At 46.2% G+C, this 19,008-nt stretch overlaps 10 non-coding genes across 10 annotated transcripts; all 10 read left to right on the top strand.

Annotated features, from left to right (window-relative positions):
* The first annotated feature begins 13,757 nt into the window (after positions 1-13,757).
* trnaf-gaa (transfer RNA phenylalanine (anticodon GAA)) lies at positions 13,758-13,830 on the top strand. Its single transcript has one exon. It is a non-coding gene; the product is annotated as a tRNA-Phe (tRNA).
* Positions 13,831-14,251: 421 nt separating this feature from the next.
* Positions 14,252-14,324, top strand: trnak-uuu (transfer RNA lysine (anticodon UUU)). Its single transcript has one exon. It is a non-coding gene; the product is annotated as a tRNA-Lys (tRNA).
* Positions 14,325-14,838: 514 nt separating this feature from the next.
* Positions 14,839-14,911, top strand: trnaf-gaa (transfer RNA phenylalanine (anticodon GAA)). Its single transcript has one exon. It is a non-coding gene; the product is annotated as a tRNA-Phe (tRNA).
* Positions 14,912-15,338: 427 nt separating this feature from the next.
* On the top strand, positions 15,339-15,411 carry trnak-uuu (transfer RNA lysine (anticodon UUU)). Its single transcript has one exon. It is a non-coding gene; the product is annotated as a tRNA-Lys (tRNA).
* Positions 15,412-15,926: 515 nt separating this feature from the next.
* Positions 15,927-15,999, top strand: trnaf-gaa (transfer RNA phenylalanine (anticodon GAA)). Its single transcript has one exon. It is a non-coding gene; the product is annotated as a tRNA-Phe (tRNA).
* A 421-nt stretch (positions 16,000-16,420) lies between these two features.
* On the top strand, positions 16,421-16,493 carry trnak-uuu (transfer RNA lysine (anticodon UUU)). The gene has a single exon. It is a non-coding gene; the product is annotated as a tRNA-Lys (tRNA).
* Positions 16,494-17,008: 515 nt separating this feature from the next.
* Positions 17,009-17,081, top strand: trnaf-gaa (transfer RNA phenylalanine (anticodon GAA)). The gene has a single exon. It is a non-coding gene; the product is annotated as a tRNA-Phe (tRNA).
* Positions 17,082-17,502: 421 nt separating this feature from the next.
* On the top strand, positions 17,503-17,575 carry trnak-uuu (transfer RNA lysine (anticodon UUU)). Its single transcript has one exon. It is a non-coding gene; the product is annotated as a tRNA-Lys (tRNA).
* Positions 17,576-18,089: 514 nt separating this feature from the next.
* trnaf-gaa (transfer RNA phenylalanine (anticodon GAA)) lies at positions 18,090-18,162 on the top strand. The gene has a single exon. It is a non-coding gene; the product is annotated as a tRNA-Phe (tRNA).
* Positions 18,163-18,589: 427 nt separating this feature from the next.
* trnak-uuu (transfer RNA lysine (anticodon UUU)) lies at positions 18,590-18,662 on the top strand. The gene has a single exon. It is a non-coding gene; the product is annotated as a tRNA-Lys (tRNA).
* Positions 18,663-19,008: the final 346 nt, after the last annotated feature.

Raw genomic sequence — 19,008 nt, 5'->3', positions numbered from 1 at the left:
GGGGCTCGTCCGGGATCCACTTCCTGTTGAGTCTTCTAAGGAAGAGGGTCCAGTGATACTAGAACCATAAAGTCAACGTGAGATGGCATCGCTGTAGCCGAGACGACAGCTGGTGGGTGTCCACAAAGAGAAGTCAAGATCTGTACGAGGGTCTTCACTCCACCAACGGAACTGCACCTCTGTGTCTCATTAGTCAAAGCTCGTCATGGCAGCAGTGCGCAAGGAGCTGGTTTGGAGCATCAAAAAGAACCTGTATAAGCTTTCAGGTGCAGAAGCCTATCAGCTCGCAAGGGACCTGGTCACAGACAGCCAGAGTAGTGAATTAGAGTCCACTGATGAAGAAGGTTGTGTGGATTGCATTATCAACTATATGCAGTCAGATGCTTTGTTAAATTCTGAGGATGAGGGAATGAGTCAGTTGCTGGTGCTAAATGATCTTGTATGCAGTATGGTTGAAAATCGTGGCCTATTGAACACTGCTAATGGGGTGGCACAGCCACTGGAGTCACCAGTTGTTAGTGCTAAGACAGTCGAGCGCACTACAGTGACACATGCTACCCTTGGCCAGTTACCACCAGTTACTAACACTCAACAGCATACCACCCCCTTACTTTCCATCCCCAGAGAGCCTACAACATTACAGCAAACTGACTTTGGTGCACAGGCTCGCACCACCAATCTGAGTCCAACCCAGCCTAGAATCATAAATGATGAGCGGGGTGGAGAGCCACAGCATTTTAGAAATGCAAGTAACACACACCCTAGTGGGGCACACAGTATAGGTGGCCCAGCAACACATGCAGCAATATCTCACCCCTCACCACATGTAACCACTGAGAGAATGGTTTCCTTAAAGGACCTCTCTTACCTTCAACGGAGGGAATTTAAGGTACATGGTGGCCAAATTGGGGACCACAATGCTGACATAACTTATAGCAGCATGTGTAAACAGATAGATGAAGGCATTAGAGAGGGTTCCACAGAGGCTGAGGTTATCCGGGGTGTACTGAGAATTGTAAAGCCAGGTGTCTTCAAGGATATGCTCATCAACAAAGATGAAATCACTGTGAATGAACTCAAGGGCTTTCTCAGATCACACCTGGGTGAAAAGGCCAGCACTGAATTGTTCCAAGAGCTTATGTGTGCAAGACAGAGTGAACAAGAAACCCCACAACAGTTCTTGTACCGCATGATTGGACTCAAACAGAAGATCCTGTTCCAATCAAAACAGGTCAGTACAGACATTCGTTATGAACCCAAAACCATTCAGGAAGTCTTTCTTCACAGTATCTACCAAGGCCTGGGCACAAAACATACTGACATCAGACAGCAACTAAGGCCACTCCTTTCAAACAGCGACGTCACTGATGAGGAGATTCTCAGCCAGGTTATGAAGATGATTAGCGATGAAAATGAACACCAGCGTAGGCTAGGTCATGCCCCCCGTCAAAAAACAACACATACACATAGTGTCCAGGTGGAAGGAGGAGATGTGAGTGCAAACAGTGGGGATAATGAGGCGATCCAACAGCTTAGTGTACAAGTAGAGGCTTTGACTAACATGGTTGCGACTTTAATGGGCCAACAAGCGGCAGCTATTCAAACAACCCAATCAAAGACTGCACCTGTCCAAACGCCAGGCCAGGACCAATTTCATGGCACTCAACCTTCAGCTGCAAGGAGGGGTAAAATACCCAGCTGCACCAAATGTATGCAGCAAGGCACAGAAAATTGTAATCACTGCTTTGTGTGTGGGGATGCCGGGCATAGGGCAATTGGCTGTTTAAAACGAACCAACCGGCCGGGAAACGGGAGCCGGTCTCTGTTGAGGGACAGACAGAGACCATCCCAAATCCCCAGTCCCACTCAGTAATGCCCACCAGCAAACTGAGACATCTGAAGGGAAAGGAAAAAAAACGCTGCAAAAAAGAAAGCCAGCCCTCCACACCGAAAAGCCAAGCAGTTACTGACAGTACAGCCCGAACAGTGCCATTGATTGGTAAAAAGAGCCTACTAAATTGTTTTGTCAATGGCTATGCTGTGACAGTACTATTTGATACTGGCTCGCAAGTGAGCAACATTGATAGATCCTGGAAGGCGACGTTCATTCCCCAATATGCAGTGAGGCCCTTACAAGAACTTCTTGATCCTGGGGAAAGCCTTGACCTGTATGCAGCAAATGGACAGCCAATCCCATATGATGGATGGGTGGAGCTAACAGTTAATCTCCCGGGGAACACCGATCCCAACCTTACAATGGAAGTACCCTTCCTAATCAGCCAGCTCCCCCTCCCCCAGCCACTACTGGGAGCCAATGTCCTCCAAGGGATGATTAATAGTCATAAGTGTGATGCAGATGCACACACTATGATCCTCAGCCTTCTCCGCAAAGCCCTAGGAGTGGAGGAAGAACAGGCAAGAGCCATGGTCAACTTTATCAATCTGCAGAAAGAGTCAAACCACAGTATAACCACCATTAGGGTAGGGAAGGAAAATGTTTATGTTCCACCTGGTAAAACGGTAAATGTGCGATGTAAAGTACCATCTACCTTTGACATTTCCAACCCTGTTGTCCTGTATGAGCCACTAGAGGATAGCGCCACGCTAGAGCAGCTTAGTGTGGGAGAAGGATTGCTAGAAATCAGTAACAACAAACAACCATTTGTTAGAGTGCCAATTTCCAACCACACAAACCAAGTAATCACTCTGCCAAAGAGGTCCCAACTTGGCTCCATCCAACATGTTGCCAAAGTTCTTGAGCCAGGCGAACAGGACGTTGGAGATGGGGGTCCAACACAAGCTTGTGTATTGAAGGCTGAAGTTAATGTGGCCTCTCCTGGTACTCCCTCTGCTGACCTGTGGCGGCCACCGGTTGACCTCAGTCACCTTAGTTCAGAACAGCAGAAAATAGTCGAGAAAATGCTGAATGAGGAATCAGCTGCTTTTGCACAGGACAGCAGTGACATTGGATGTATACCCTCTCTCCAAATGTCAGTTAGACTCAAAGATGACACCCCAGTCCAAAAGGCTTATGCATCAGTCCCAAAGCCGTTGTACAGGGAGGTTAAAGAATATATACAGGAGCTGCTTGTGAAGGGGTGGATTGTAAAATCACACTCACCATATGCTGCCCCTATTGTTTGTGTGAGGAAGAAAGACGGATCATTGCGCCTGTGCATTGATGTGCATTGACCAAAAAGACTGTGCCAGATCGGCACCCCCTCCCCCGCATACAGGACCTGATTGACTCACTCGGAGGCTACAGATGGTTTTCCATCTTAGATCAGGGTAAGGCTTACCACCAAGGCTTTATCGCGGAGGGGTCCAGGCACCTGACTGCATTCACCACCCCATGGGGCTTATATGAATGGGTCAGGATCCCGTTTGGCCTTTCTAATGCGCCAGCAGCCTTCCAAAGAAGCATGAAGGAAATGCTGGACACACTCAGAGATGAGTGTTGCATCCCTTATCTGGATGATGTGCTGTGTTTCTCCAGGTCTTTTGAGGAACATGTGGAGGTCTTGCGGCGTGTACTTCAAGCTCTGCAACGTCATGGAGTTAAGCTCCGTCCTGAGAAATGTGAGCTACTCCGCAAAGAGGTCAGGTATGTAGGCCGCTTGGTGTCTGCAGATGGAGTGAGGATAGATCCAAAGGATCTAGAGGCAGTACAGGCGCTAAAGCAGAAAACCCCCTAAACAGTCGGTGATGTCAGGCGGCTACTGGGTTTTCTGAGCTACTACCGGGCTTATGTGCAGGACTTGTCCCGCATAGCCAGACCGCTTTATGAACTGCTCAAAACAAACCCCAGCCCACCTCTAACTAATCTTGTAAGAGCAAAAGTGAAGGGGCCGCAGTTATCTTCACGGACTCCAGTAGAGTGGGGCAGTCAACACCAACAGATTCTTGAGCATCTCATAGACATTCTAACAAGCCCACCAGTGCTAGCCTACCCAGACTTTGATCACCCTTTTATACTGCACACAGACGCGTCGCAACAGGGCCTGGGGGCGGTCCTGTACCAAAAGCAAGATGATAAGATGAGGGTGATAGGTTATGGGTCGCGCACACTGACTCCAGCAGAACAGAATTACCACCTCCATAGTGGGAAACTGGAGTTTTTGGCCTTGAAATGGGCAGTATGTGAAAAATTTGTCGACTACTTGTACTATGCACCCCATTTCACGGTCTTTACAGACAACAACCCCCTGACCTACATTATGAGCACAGCCAAGCTCAATGCTGTGGGTCATCGCTGGGTGGGGCAGCTTGCCGATTTCCATTTTGAAATCAGGTATCGGCCAGGCAAACAGAACATTGATGCAGACACCCTTTCACGCTGTCCACTTGATATCAGTGCTTTTATGGATCAGTGCTCAGAAAGACTACCAGAAGAAGCAGTGTGTGCCACTTGGGAGGGAACTAGGACGGCCAAAAAAGGGGATGTAGCATGGGTGGCAACCCTCAACATAACATCACAACACCAGACACATGCAGACACTGAAACATTTCCAGTCATCAGCTGCAAAGAGCTTTCAGATGAGCAGCGGAAAGATCCTGTTATCAGCAAAATGTTAGAGTTAAAGGAGAATAACAGAGATCTAACTGATGAGGTTCGTAGAACATTGGACAAGTCCACAAGGAAATTGTCACGAGAGTGGAGTAGGCTGCAGGTGGAAAATGGCCTACTCTATAGGAAGACTCCCAGCCGAAAGCAGTTAGTCCTGCCTGCCATTTACAAACAAACTGTCCTCTCACACCTACATGACAACATGGGGCATGTTGGCGTGGAAAGAGTCCTTAGCCTAGTAAGAGATCGCTTTTATTGGCCCTTTATGAAGAGAGAGGTTGAGGAATATATCACCAGACGATGTCGTTGCATTAAGCAAAAAAAGCCAGCCTTACCTGACAGAGCACCTATGGGGAGCCTTACATCGAGCTCACCCCTAGAGCTCGTATGCATTGACTTTCTGCACCTTGAGACCAGCCGGGGTGGGTATGAATATATACTGGTTGTAGTCGACCACTTCACGAGATTCGCACAAGCATATCCCACTAAAAACAAGGCTGGAAAGACGGCTGCAGATCGAATCTTCGGTGACTTCATCCTGCGGTTTGGTTATCCAGCTAAGCTTCACCATGATCAAGGCCGGGAGTTTGAGAATGAGTTGTTTAGGGCTCTCAGACAACTGTCCGGTGTAAACCATTCTAGAACTTCCCCATACCATCCACAGGGCAACCCTGCAGAGAGGTTCAATCGAACTTTGCTACAAATGCTCAGGACGTTGGGCGAGAAAGAGAGAGAGAACTGGAAAGATCACCTGTCTTTTTTTTTTTTTTTTTTTTTTTTTTTTTTCTTTTGCCTGTCCCGTTTGGCTCTTTTGCCATCAGAATTATTGTCTAAAGGCGAAGAAAGATGCCCAACGGATTTTCTTTACCAAATTGACCATCCCAGCTTTGCCGTAATGGTCCATTTGATTCACCTTTTATTCTTTATTTTATTTTCACTTGCTGAATACGGGACAGACTTGACTGGGGGAAAGAAAAGGGAGAAAGAAAGAGGGAAAGAAAAACAGTTGAGAAGAGGGACGGGGGAGAAGGGCAAAAAACAAAAACCAACAGAATAAGCAGAAAAAAAAATAAAAATACATATATCGATCACCTGGATCACCTGTTGAGAAAGAAAAAAGAAAACAAGCAGAAGAAAACGAGAGTAATACAATAAACAACATCACAATGATATATGGAAATATGACAGTAAATACTAAATATTAAACATTATTGTGCAGCACGTAAGATCGACAGCACAGTGTGCATTGAGGTAGGAGCCAAAAAGGGTGTAGTTTGTGTGTGTGAGCACCCGTGTGTACACCTGTGAGCATGGACGCGCTTGTTTTCTTAAAAGGTTCCCTCATGTAATGATCTGCTAGAGGGTGTGGGGGGCCACTGCCCCGTCCTCCAGGGCATGAAGCAGGTATGGAGGAGATCAAAACTCCAGACATCCAGAGGCCCCCAGAACACAAGAGACCAAGGAAGACCAACAGAGGGGCAGCCGTGCCACTGTCCCAGAAAGAGCTGAGGAGAGTCCCAGATGAGGGGTCACCCAGCAGCCACGGAGCAGAAGCCAGGGGGGGTTGCAGTGACGTGCCCGTGAGCTCCGCCGGCAGCCAGCTGTGCCTGACTGACCGAGCCCCAGGCCGAGAGGCCGGGGGCACCCCACCTCCGAAGTGGCCCAAGCGAGCCCCAGGCTCCAGGCCCCGATAAGCAGCCGCCAAGGAGTGAGCCGGTGTGTACCCGGACGCCCACCCCCGGACACAAAGAACCACCAACGCACCGATGTCTGAGGGAGTCCGCCCCCGGCAGGGGAAGTGGTGGGGGGAGATAGGCCTCCAAACCTTGGAGGGCCTGAGCTGTCCTCAGAGAGGTGGCGTCTGATACCCAACCTGACATATGGACACAGACATACAGGCACACACAGATACAAACATCCATTCCCACCCTCATGCTCTCATATGCACTTACTCCACACTCAACCAACGTGGAGACAGACATAAAGAGACGCTGTACACACAATCACACTCCCCAAGCGTACTCTACGAACCGGGTCTAGGTACCCTTGCCCCTGGAGGGGGGAACTGCACCCAGACCCAGGTTGTGTTACCCTTTTCCCTGTGGTGGGGAGAAGCAGACCGCCCCGACTCCGCAGCAGCAGGGAGGCCCCACATTCCGGACCCCAGTCGGACGGCCAACTCCTCCTCCTAGCCCCCCTGCTCCAGCAGACCGCAGAGAACGAGGGTGAGAGAAGACTCCTAACCTCCCTCCATCCGCTCATTGTAGTGTTGATGTATGTGTGTTCTAAGGTGCATTTAAAACCCAGGAGGGCATGGAGCTACCTGCCAGAGAGCAGCAGGTAAGCGCATAGTCCCTCCTGCTAGCCCTCAATGTCTACGTGTATTTAAAATTGAGAGGTGGGCAACGACGCCAGGGGTGAGGTGTACACCCTGATGGTAATTGGGATTCCGTGTAGCGTTCCCACCCCCAAGATCCTATATGTATGTGTAATGAGAGTGTGAGTAATGTGAATGTCTAAGTTGCGGGATAAAATTGAGGCAGAGGCAGCCAGAAGGGGACAGAGGGGGGGGTTACCTCCTCTGCACCCTGGTGACACACCCCTACTCCAAGGCCCTGCATGTGTGGGTGGTTGTGGTGGAGCGGGAAGAGGGAGGCAGCTGGAGATGGGGAGGGAAGGAAGGGAGGGGCAAGTGACCCCTCCCTGGGGCCAGCTCCCCCGCTGACCCCAGTAGTCACCCCCATACACCGCGACCCGCCAGGGAAGGGGGGCCCAGGCCCATCCGAACCGGGGCCCAGTGCAGCGGCGCCGCCCGGCCCCACAGAGCCCGGGGCAGTCCACCCAACCCCACCACAGAGAAAACTGCACCCACCCCATCATCCACTCATCTTCCAGACTACATAAGACAATAGACGCCCAGGCTGAGATCTTCCTCCACCTCTCCTGTATCTCCCCCTCTTGCAGAGAGAGTTCCTGAGAGAGGAAAGCTCCTGCAAGATGTGACAACCCCCCCCCACCCCCTCACCAGTTGAAGAGCCCCCCAGGTGGCTCGGCGCACCGGCGGCACCCTGCGCCAGTGGTGGGCCCCCATATACCCACCGGCCCACAACCCCGGCAACACACCAACCAGGACCCAGGCCCCCGAGGCCCGGCCAGGGCCCCAGGCCAGAGCCGGAGCGCCCCCAGAACCTCACGCCCGTCCCGGACCCACCCAGGGGCAGCCAGGCTACCAGGTCAGTAACCCCCGTCCGTCAGCACAGACCCTCCCCTAGCCCTGCTGCACTTAGCCACGAGGAAACCGTCACCTAAGAGCCAACAGAGCCCCTAATTGGCCATGACCGCTACCCCGGGTTGAGCCCCCCAAGGAAGATGCTCCCGGGGAACCTCCCGACGCCCTAAGCCTGACCCTACCCCCACACCAATCACAACAGTGAAGGCGAGACCAAAATATGACCCCCCACCCCCACTAGGTGATGGAGCTGATCAGAGGAGTCCAGAGCGATTGATCTGATGTGGTGGCAGAGGCTGTATCAAGACTAATGTAATCTAATAGATAATTTCTATATTGGTTAGAATTAAGATTGTTTTTATTTTTCCAGTTCATGAGGACTGTTTTCTTGGCTATGCATAGGGCAGTGAAAACCATATGGGCTATATTCTTTTCTGAAGTGACATTATCTAAGCTGCCCAACAAACACACTAAGGGGGAAGTTGGAATGTTACATTTCAGACACTTTGATAAGTCTTCACATATCTCGCGCCAAAACTTCTGAACTGGTGGACAGAACCAAAGAGCATGGATATAATTGTCCGGTGAATTGGTTTGGCAGTGTGAGCAGTTGTTGGTAGATGCAAAGCCCATCTTGAACATCCGATGACCTGTATAGTGCACTCTATGTAGTATTTTGTATTGAATTAATTGAAGACTGGGATTTCTGATTAGATGAAAGGTTTTTAAGCAAATCTGAGACCAGAAGTTTTGGTCTAAGTTAACTGATAAATCCGCTTCCCATTTTGCAATAGGAAGTGATATTGATTCATCTGTTTTAGAAAGCATTCTGTATATTTTGGATAGTAATTTGGGGGTTTTAAGAGTAAAAAATTGAACCACACTTGGTGGTGTTTGTAGTTCAACTTGACCCGGTTTAAATTTCTTTTTTATTATGGATTTAATTTGTTGATATTCTAAAAATCTTTTCTTGTTGATCCCATATTGTGTAACTAGTCTGTCAAATGAAATAAATTCTGTTCCTTCTAGTATATGTTCTACATATTTGATTCCTTTACCATTCCAATCTGAAAAGTTTATCATATTATTGTTTTGTAATATGTCAGGGTTGTTCCAGATAGGTGTACGTTTGCATGGGATTAATGAAGACTCTGTCAACTTCAGAAACTCCCACCATGCTGTCAGAGAAGAGCTGATGTTGATGCTTTTGAAGCATTCATGTCGTTGGATGTTTGAGCTGATAAATGGTAGATCTGAAATCTCTAGATTATTGCAAAGTGCTTGTTCTACATCTAGCCAAGGTTCATCTAAAAGGGTATGTTTTAGCCATCCTGAGATAAACTGAAGCCTGTTGGCTAAGAAGTAGTGCTGAACGTTAGGTAGTTCTAATCCTCCTTTATCCTTGGTCTTTTGTAGTGTTTTTAAGCTTATACGTGGGGGCTTATTTTTCCAAAGGAATTTGGACATATATGAATCTAGAGATCTGAACCAATCTTGCGGCGGTTTAGTTGGGATCATTGAGAATAAATAATTTATTTTTGGTAATACCATCATTTTTATAGCAGCAACCCTTCCCATGAGTGATATGGGTAGACATTTCCATCTAGCCAGATCACCTTCTACTTTCTTTAAAAGTGGTGTATGGTTTAATTTAGTTAGATCTGCAAGCTTGGGAGAAATATTAATACCTAAATATTTTATATTTCCCGATTGCAGTGGAGTAGAAGAGGAATTATGGAAGCAGCAATTAATAGGAAGGACTGTAGATTTTGACCAGTTAATTGAGTAATCTGATATTCTTGCAAAAGAGTTTATCAATTCAATCACCCCAGAGATATTGGTTTGTGAATTTTGGAGAAAGAGTAACACATCATCAGCATAAAGGCTGATTTTATGTTCCACGTTCTTGCATTTTATGCCCTTAATTGCTGAATTCTGTCTAATTGCTGCTGCTAGTGGTTCGATAAAAATTGCAAACAGTGAAGGGGAGAGTGGGCATCCCTGCCTGGTGCCCCTCAGGAGACATAAGCTGGAGGATGTCTGGTCATTTGTTCTGACACAAGCTGTTGGGGATGACACAAGCTGTTGGGGATGACACAAGCTGTTGGGGAAAGATCACCTGTCTCACATTGTTCACGCATACAACTGCACCAAACATGAGTCTACTGGGTTTTCTCCATATTACATCCTTTATGGTCGCCATCCACATCTCCCCGTTGATCTCCTCTTTGGATTGGTAGCTGAGGACGAGGCCGACACTCCAAGTGGATATGTAAAACTATGGAAGGAGAAAATGATCGAAGCATACAAGATAGCCAGCACAAACAGCCAACATTCGAGTGCCAAAGGCAAGCACTATTATGACAAACAAAACAGGGGTGTAACCCTACAACCAGGTGACAGGGTTCTCGTTTGCAACGTTGCAGAAAGGGGAGGTCCATGCAAACTGAAACCCTATTGGGAGAAAACTATCTACATTGTCAGAGAGCAGGTTGGTAACAACCCAGTTTATAAAGTCAGCCCTGAAAACAGAGGTCACCATACTCGCACCCTCCACAGAAATTTGTTGCTTCAAGTTAATGGTCTACCAGTAGACATTACAGATGTTTTCATGCCTGATAGACCGCCAAGGGCAAAAGGAAAGTCAAACCAGCCACGTGAAACGGTCGACCAAAGAGAGGCTGGTGATGCAAGTGGATCTGAAACAGATGAGGAGGCACCTTGTTACTGGCTGCGGGTACCCAGAGAACCATCAAGGACCAATCGGGACATTTCTAATCAGGTCCCAGTGAGTGGGCCATTGGTTAGTCCTGAGACACCTGGTGATATGCAGGGTGGAGATGTTCCTTTGGGATCAGAGTCTGACCGAGTGAGTGTAGGAGAGATGGAGCAAGAGAGAGAGAATGACATTTCACCCTCTGTTGAGGAACCAGAGTTTTGCGAAGAGCAGCTGGCGCCCCAGATCAATGACTCCAGTGAAAACACTCAAGGGTTTCAACCTGAACCTCAGCCCGCACTAAGGAGATCTGCAAGGGAGAGAAGACCTGGCCAGATACTAACCTATTCTTCCCTTGGTCAGCCAACGTACCAGCCACGTCTTGCTGTTAGTTCTATAGGTGTACAGCCAGTGTTTTATATGCACCAGTATCCACAATCGTACTGGCATTCAGTCCAACCCATCCATATGATGCCTGGTGTACACTCCGCTCTCACTTACCCCGTCTGCTGCTGAGTATAAGACGGACATAGGACCTTGTGCACATATAGTGTGGGGTATTCAGAAAATGTAGAAAATCATTGCACACCCATATGTATTTGTAATATGTGTGTATATTGAGTGAAGAGTTAAAGCCTGATTCAGAGTTAATGGAAGTTTGCACTGTTAATTGCAAGTGTCGGGAGCCACTTTTGTTTGTAGGGGAGCGTGTGGCACACCCAAAATGCATGGCCACTTTTGTGTTAATCACTTAATTTAATTTATTTAATTTGTTTATCAGTTATTTTCTGTGGCTAGTAATATTCAAAATGACTTTGGTAACATGACCAATTTAACCTGTATATTATTTTGTCACATGAACTGTACAGAAGGTACAAAAAAATGGAGCAACACCTCAGGTGGAACTATTATTTTATGGCAGGTGCAACCCAGTTGCTTTAGGGGGATGGACTTCCGCCCACTATTCAGATGCAATCTGAGAGGCAAACCGAGTGCACTGTCTTCATTGCTCCTGAACTTTACCTGTATTTGCAGGGATTTCTTCTTTGTTATTGTGGCACCATTCCTGGGGCCCGTAACAGTAACATATAAGTGAATGTAACACAAACAAAATTTAATGATAATAAACACATCATTTATCATTAAAGGTAGACAGTAACCCACAGGCCTCATAGTATTACTGCACAGTAAATATGATATGAACTAATTATACATGCAAAGCAATACAGTTTTTAGTTGGTCTCCTCCCAACACTCATGATTTATTGCAGTTGAGCACACAAAGCCTGTCGCACCAAACCCCTACAGTGATCATTAGGGTCAGTCTAGAAACAATTCCAAAAAAATTGTTGTGTAAAATTAAAATAATGATCTGCAAGGCTCATAAACCCTTGTTTTATTCAGAGTGGAAAATGGAAAACACATTAAATATTTAAAATGAGAAAGTGTGGCGTTTTAAAGTTCGGGTTCAGGCGAGCTGATGACAGAATAATAATCAGTCTTGGGATTGCGCACAGAGATTTGTCCAGATTATTTGATACTACGTAGAGGAGATGATTAATTATTCAATTTATTTACTTTTTTTTACACAACATTATTTTGAAATTAGTCTATAATTTTTTCTTTCTAGCAACACCCTATTTTCCTGCCTTTCCTGGAAAGTCACTTGAAATGTAATGCTGCCATGAAATTGAAAATGAAGTTATATTTTTTATGAAACAGTAAAATTTATTCTTCTAAATTCTAATATTAGTATTATTTTCTGTGTTCTAATGTGAATAAAATATGGATGTATAGTGTTTGCGCATGTAATATAAATAATGAGTCAGAATCCGCTTTACAAATATTTTGTATGATAGGAGTGAGTTAAGTAAATTTATGGATTTTACATTGAGTGACCCATACAGCAATAGTACTTACACAATACATTATTGTAAACAAACCACGGCGGACACGTCCACATTTTTATGCTCTTCGGCATATACTTTTAGTTGTTATCCCTTCACACAGCTGCAGCTTTCAAGCTCGCAACTGAACGCTTCACCAACAAAAACTGACACAGGCAGCACACAACTTTTTGTGACCTTGACATTTGAAGCAAAGTCTAGCAGTTTGCAAACATCCACCTTGGGTTTCTAGATATGTCAAACTTTAACTTTTTTTCTATCGTACTTTGGGTGGGACAACATTTTAGACTGAAGATCTAAAGGACCCTAGTTCGATCCTGGTTTTCGGCAAAGCTATTTTGGTCACCATCTAGGGCTTGGTAGGTTTGTTGGTAGGACTTCATTATACGGCCTACAACTACGTGGATCATTGCCATCGAATGAGAAAACAAACACAGATGGTGCAGCTTACAAACGTCCATCAAGTGGAGGTGGAATTTGAAGAAGGTCCTCCTCCAGAAGCTCCCAGGCCTCAACCATTATACCATTGACTTACCTAGGGCTTGGTAGGTTGGGTGATCACACGTCATAATACAGCCTAGCCATGTTTCCCCTAGAATCAAATCCTTCCCTTGGCTCCCGTCTGAAATGACGATTTAATAATATCTAACTGCAAATCCTCACCTACAGTAAAATGAGAGGATACGAGATCACGTTTTTACAGAAAAAAAAGACAATATGTGGCCCAGAGGACAAACATGCAACTCTTGTTATCTGGGTAGCTCAGATAGAAGAGCATCAGACTTTTAATCTGAGGGTCCAGGATTCAAGTCCCTGTCTAGGTGTCTCCTTTGGATCTGTGCCCTTCCATGGATTTACCTAACAAACTCAGTTGTTCTTGATAGTTCTGTGACCTCATTGTCATCTTTAGCAAAGTCCATAGACTGCAAGTGGGATGACGATGTGGGATTTGTGGATATCAGGAACACAGGCCTCTTTCAGATAATCCCAGCGTACAAGCTCTGTAAAGAATCTTTCCCTGCCCCTCGGTCCAACTCACCGCCAGTTGGTTCTCAGCGCAGCTTCTTTCCGAAACCTGGTGTCTAAGACATGCCAATCTCACCAAATCCGCCTTGGGTTTCTCGACACGTTACACTTTCACTTTATTTCTGTCTTACTTTGGGTGTGACAACATTTAAGAGAGCAAAGTTCATCACAGTTCACTGTTAAATCCAAAGCTTACAAGTTCACTTCACATTGATCTACTGTCTCAGAAGATCAGCTCTAGTGCAATTTGGCCAGCTGTAGACCTGACTGGTCATTAGAATGCAATTTTTGAGCACTTTCCTTTGGCGAAAGTGCCGAAATAGCTCAGCTGGGAGAGCGTTAGACTGAAGATCTAAAGGACCCTAGTTCGATCCTGGGTTTCGGCAAAGCTCTTTTGGTCACCATCTAGGGCTTGGCAGGTTTGTTGGTAGGACTTCGTAATACGGCCTACAACTACGTGGATCATTGCCATCAAATGAGAAAACAAACACAGATGGTGCAGCTTGCAAACGTCCATCAAGTGGAGGTGGAATTTGAAGAAGGTCCTCCTCCAGAAGCTCCCAGGCCTCAACCATTATACCATTGACTTACCTAGGGCTTGGTAGGTTGGGTGATCACACGTCATAATACAGCCTAGCCATGTTTCCCCTAGAATCAAATCCTTCCCTTGGCTCCCGTCTGAAATGACGATTTAATAATATCTAACTGCAAATCCTCACCTACAGTAAAATGAGAGGATACGAGATCACGTTTTTACAGAAAAAAAAGACAATATGTGGCCCAGAGGACAAACATGCGACTCTTGTTACCTGGGTAGCTCAGATGGAAGAGCATCAGACTTTTAATCTGAGGGTCCAGGATTCAAGTCCCTGTCTAGGTGTCTCCTTTGGATCCGTGCCCTTCCATGGATTTACCTAACAAACTCAGTTGTTCTTGATAGTTCTGTGACCTCATTGTCATCTTTAGCAAAGTCCATAGACTGCAAGTGGGATGACGATGTGGGATTTGTGGATATCAGGAACACAGGCCTCTTTCAGATAATCCCAGCGTACAAGCTCTGTAAAGAATCTTTCCCTGCCCCTCGGTCCAACTCACCGCCAGTTGGTTCTCAGCGCAGCTTCTTTCCGAAACCTGGTGTCTAAGACATGCCAATCTCACCAAATCCGCCTTGGGTTTCTCGACACGTTACACTTTCACTTTATTTCTGTCTTACTTTGGGCTGGACAACATTTAAGAGAGCAAAGTTCATCACAGTTCACTGTTAAATCCAAAGCTTACAAGTTCACTTCACATTGATCTACTGTCTCAGAAGATCAGCTGTAGTGCAGTTTGGCCAGCTGTAGACCTGACTGTCATTAGAATGCAATTTTTGAGCACTTTCGTTTGGAGAACGTGCCGAAATAGCTCAGCTGGGAGAGCGTTAGACTGAAGTTCTAAAGGACCCTAGTTCGATCCTGGGTTTCGGCGAAGCTCTCTTGGTCACCATCTAGGGCTTGGTAGGTTTGTTGGTAGGACTTCATTATACGGCCTACAACTACGTGGATCATTGCCATCAAATGAGAAAACAAACACAGATGGTGCAGCTTACAAACGTCCATCAAGTGGAGGTGGAATTTGAAGAAGGTCCTCCTCCAGAAGCTCCCAGGCCTCACCCATTATACCATTGACTTACCTAGGGCCTGGTAGTTTGGGTGATCACACGTCATAATACAGCCTAGCCATGTTTCCCCTAGAATCAAATCCGTCCCTTGACTCTTGTCTGAAATGACGATTTAATAATATCCAACTGCAAATCCTCAACAGTACCTACAGTAAAATGAGAGGATAAGAGATCATGTTTTTACAGAAAAGAAAGACAATATGTGGCCCAGAGGACAAGCATGTGCCTCTTGTTGCCTGGGTAGCTCAGATGGAAGAGCATCAGACTTTTAATCTGAGGGTCCAGGGTTCAAGTCCCTGTCCAGGTGTCTCCTTTGGATCCATGCCCTTCCATGGCTTTACCTAACAAGCTCAGTTATTCTTGATAGTTCTGTGACCTCATTGTCATCTTTAGCAAAGTCCATAGAGTGCAGGTGGGATGACGATGTGGGATTTGTGGATATCAGGGACAGAGCCCTCTTTCAGATAATCCCAGCGTACAAGCTCTGTAAAGAATCTTTCCCTGCCCCTCGGTCCAACTCACCGCCAGTTGGTTCTCAGCTCAGCTCCTTTGCGAAACCTGGTGTCTAAGACATGCCAATCTCACCAAATCCGCCTTGGGTTTCTCGACACGTTACACTTTCACTTTATTTCTGTCTTACTTTGGGTGTGACAACATTAAAGAGAGCAAAGTTCATCACAGTTCACTGTTAAATCCAAAGCTTACAAGTTCACTTCACATTGATCTACTGTCTCAGAAGATCAGCTCTAGTGCAATTTGGCCAGCTGTAGACCTGACTGGTCATTAGAATGCAATTTTTGAGCACTTTCATTTGCAAAACGTGCCGAAATAGCTCAGCTGGGAGAGCGTTAGACTGAACATCTAAAAGACCCTAGTTCGATCCTGGGTTTCGGCAAAGCTATTTTGGTCACCATCTAGGGCTTGGTAGGTTTGTTGGCAGGACTTCGTAATACGGCCTACAACTACGTGGATCATTGCCATCAAATGAGAAAACAAACACAGATGGTGCAGCTTGCGAACGTCCATCAAGTGGAGGTGGAATTTGAAGAAGGTCCTCCTCCAGAAGCTCCCAGGCCTCACCCATTATACCATTGACTTACCTAGGGCTTGGTAGGGTGGGTGATCACAGGTCATAATAGAGCCTAGCCATGTTTCCCCTAGAATCAAATCCTTCCCTTGGCTCTTGTCTGAAATGACAATTTAATAATATCTAACTGCAAATCCTAACCTACAGTAAAATGAGAGGTTAACATATCATGTTTTTACAGAAAAGAAAGACAATATGTGGCCCAGAGGACAAACACGTGACCCTTGTTGCCTGGGTAGCTCAGATGGAAGAGCATCAGACTTTTAATCTGAGGGTCCAGGGTTCAAGTCCCTGTCCAGGTGTCTCCTTTGGATCCTTGGCCTTCCATGGATTTACCTAACAAACTCAGTTGTTCTTGATAGTTCTATGACCTCATTGTCATCTTTAGCAAAGTCCATAGACTGCAAGTGGGATGACGATGTGGGGTTTGTGGATATCAGGGACACAGGCCTCTTTCAGATAATCCCAGCGTACAAGCTCTGTAAAGAATCTTTCCCTGCCCCTCGGTCCAACTCACCGCCAGTTGGTTCTCAGCTCAGCTCCTTTGCGAAACCTGGTGTCTAAGACATGCCAATCTCACCAAATCCGCCTTGGGTTTCTCGACACATTACACTTTCACTTTATTTCTGTCTTACTTTGGGTGTGACAACATTTAAGAGAGCAAAGTTCATCACAGTTCACTGTTAAATCCAAAGCTTAAAAGTTCACTTCACATTGATCTACTGTCTCAGAAGATCAGCTGTAGTGCAGTTTGGCCAGCTGTAGACCTGACTGGTCATTAGAATGCAATTTTTGAGCACTTTGCTTTGGAGAACGTGCCGAAATAGCTCAGCTGGGAGAGCGTTATACTGAAGATCTAAAGGACCCTAGTTCGATCCTGGGTTTCGGCAAAGCTATTTTGGTCACCATCTAGGGCTTGGTAGGTTTGTTGGCAGGACTTCGTAATACGGCCTACAACTACGTGGATCATTGCCATCAAATGAGAAAACAAACACAGATGGTGCAGCTTGCGAACGTCCATCAAGTGGAGGTGGAATTTGAAGAAGGTCCTCCTCCAGAAGCTCCCAGGCCTCAACCATTATACCATTGACTTACCTAGGGCTTGGTAGGTTGGGTGATCACACGTCATAATACAGCCTAGCCATGTTTCCCCTAGAATCAAATCCTTCCCTTGGCTCCCGTCTGAAATGACGATTTAATAATATCTAACTGCAAATCCTCACCTACAGTAAAATGAGAGGATACGAGATCACGTTTTTACAGAAAAGAAAGACAATATGTGGCCCAGAGGACAAACATGCGACTCTTGTTACCTGGGTAGCTCAGATGGAAGAGCATCAGACTTTTAATCTGAGGGTCCAGGATTCAAGTCCCTGTCTAGGTGTCTCCTTTGGATCCGTGCCCTTCCATGGATTTACCTAACAAACTCAGTTGTTCTTGATAGTTCTGTGACCTCATTGTCATCTTTAGCAAAGTCCATAGACTGCAAGTGGGATGACGATGTGGGATTTGTGGATATCAGGAACACAGGCCTCTTTCAGATAATCCCAGCGTACAAGCTCTGTAAAGAATCTTTCCCTGCCCCTCGGTCCAACTCACCGCCAGTTGGTTCTCAGCGCAGCTTCTTTCCGAAACCTGGTGTCTAAGACATGCCAATCTCACCAAATCCGCCTTGGGTTTCTCGACACGTTACACTTTCACTTTATTTCTGTCTTACTTTGGGCTGGACAACATTTAAGAGAGCAAAGTTCATCACAGTTCACTGTTAAATCCAAAGCTTACAAGTTCACTTCACATTGATCTACTGTCTCAGAAGATCAGCTGTAGTGCAGTTTGGCCAGCTGTAGACCTGACTGTCATTAGAATGCAATTTTTGAGCACTTTCGTTTGGAGAACGTGCCGAAATAGCTCAGCTGGGAGAGCGTTAGACTGAAGTTCTAAAGGACCCTAGTTCGATCCTGGGTTTCGGCGAAGCTCTCTTGGTCACCATCTAGGGCTTGGTAGGTTTGTTGGTAGGACTTCATTATACGGCCTACAACTACGTGGATCATTGCCATCAAATGAGAAAACAAACACAGATGGTGCAGCTTACAAACGTCCATCAAGTGGAGGTGGAATTTGAAGAAGGTCCTCCTCCAGAAGCTCCCAGGCCTCACCCATTATACCATTGACTTACCTAGGGCCTGGTAGTTTGGGTGATCACACGTCATAATACAGCCTAGCCATGTTTCCCCTAGAATCAAATCCGTCCCTTGACTCTTGTCTGAAATGACGATTTAATAATATCCAACTGCAAATCCTCAACAGTACCTACAGTAAAATGAGAGGATAAGAGATCATGTTTTTACAGAAAAGAAAGACAATATGTGGCCCAGAGGACAAGCATGTGCCTCTTGTTGCCTGGGTAGCTCAGATGGAAGAGCATCAGACTTTTAATCTGAGGGTCCAGGGTTCAAGTCCCTGTCCAGGTGTCTCCTTTGGATCCATGCCCTTCCATGGCTTTACCTAACAAGCTCAGTTATTCTTGATAGTTCTGTGACCTCATTGTCATCTTTAGCAAAGTCCATAGAGTGCAGGTGGGATGACGATGTGGGATTTGTGGATATCAGGGACAGAGCCCTCTTTCAGATAATCCCAGCGTACAAGCTCTGTAAAGAATCTTTCCCTGCCCCTCGGTCCAACTCACCGCCAGTTGGTTCTCAGCTCAGCTCCTTTGCGAAACCTGGTGTCTAAGACATGCCAATCTCACCAAATCCGCCTTGGGTTTCTCGACACGTTACACTTTCACTTTATTTCTGTCTTACTTTGGGTGTGACA

Source organism: Neolamprologus multifasciatus, chromosome 5 (assembly GCF_963576455.1).
Source record: "Neolamprologus multifasciatus chromosome 5, fNeoMul1.2, whole genome shotgun sequence".
NCBI lineage: Eukaryota > Metazoa > Chordata > Actinopteri > Cichliformes > Cichlidae > Neolamprologus > Neolamprologus multifasciatus.
This window is presented reverse-complemented; position numbering and strand designations above follow the sequence as displayed.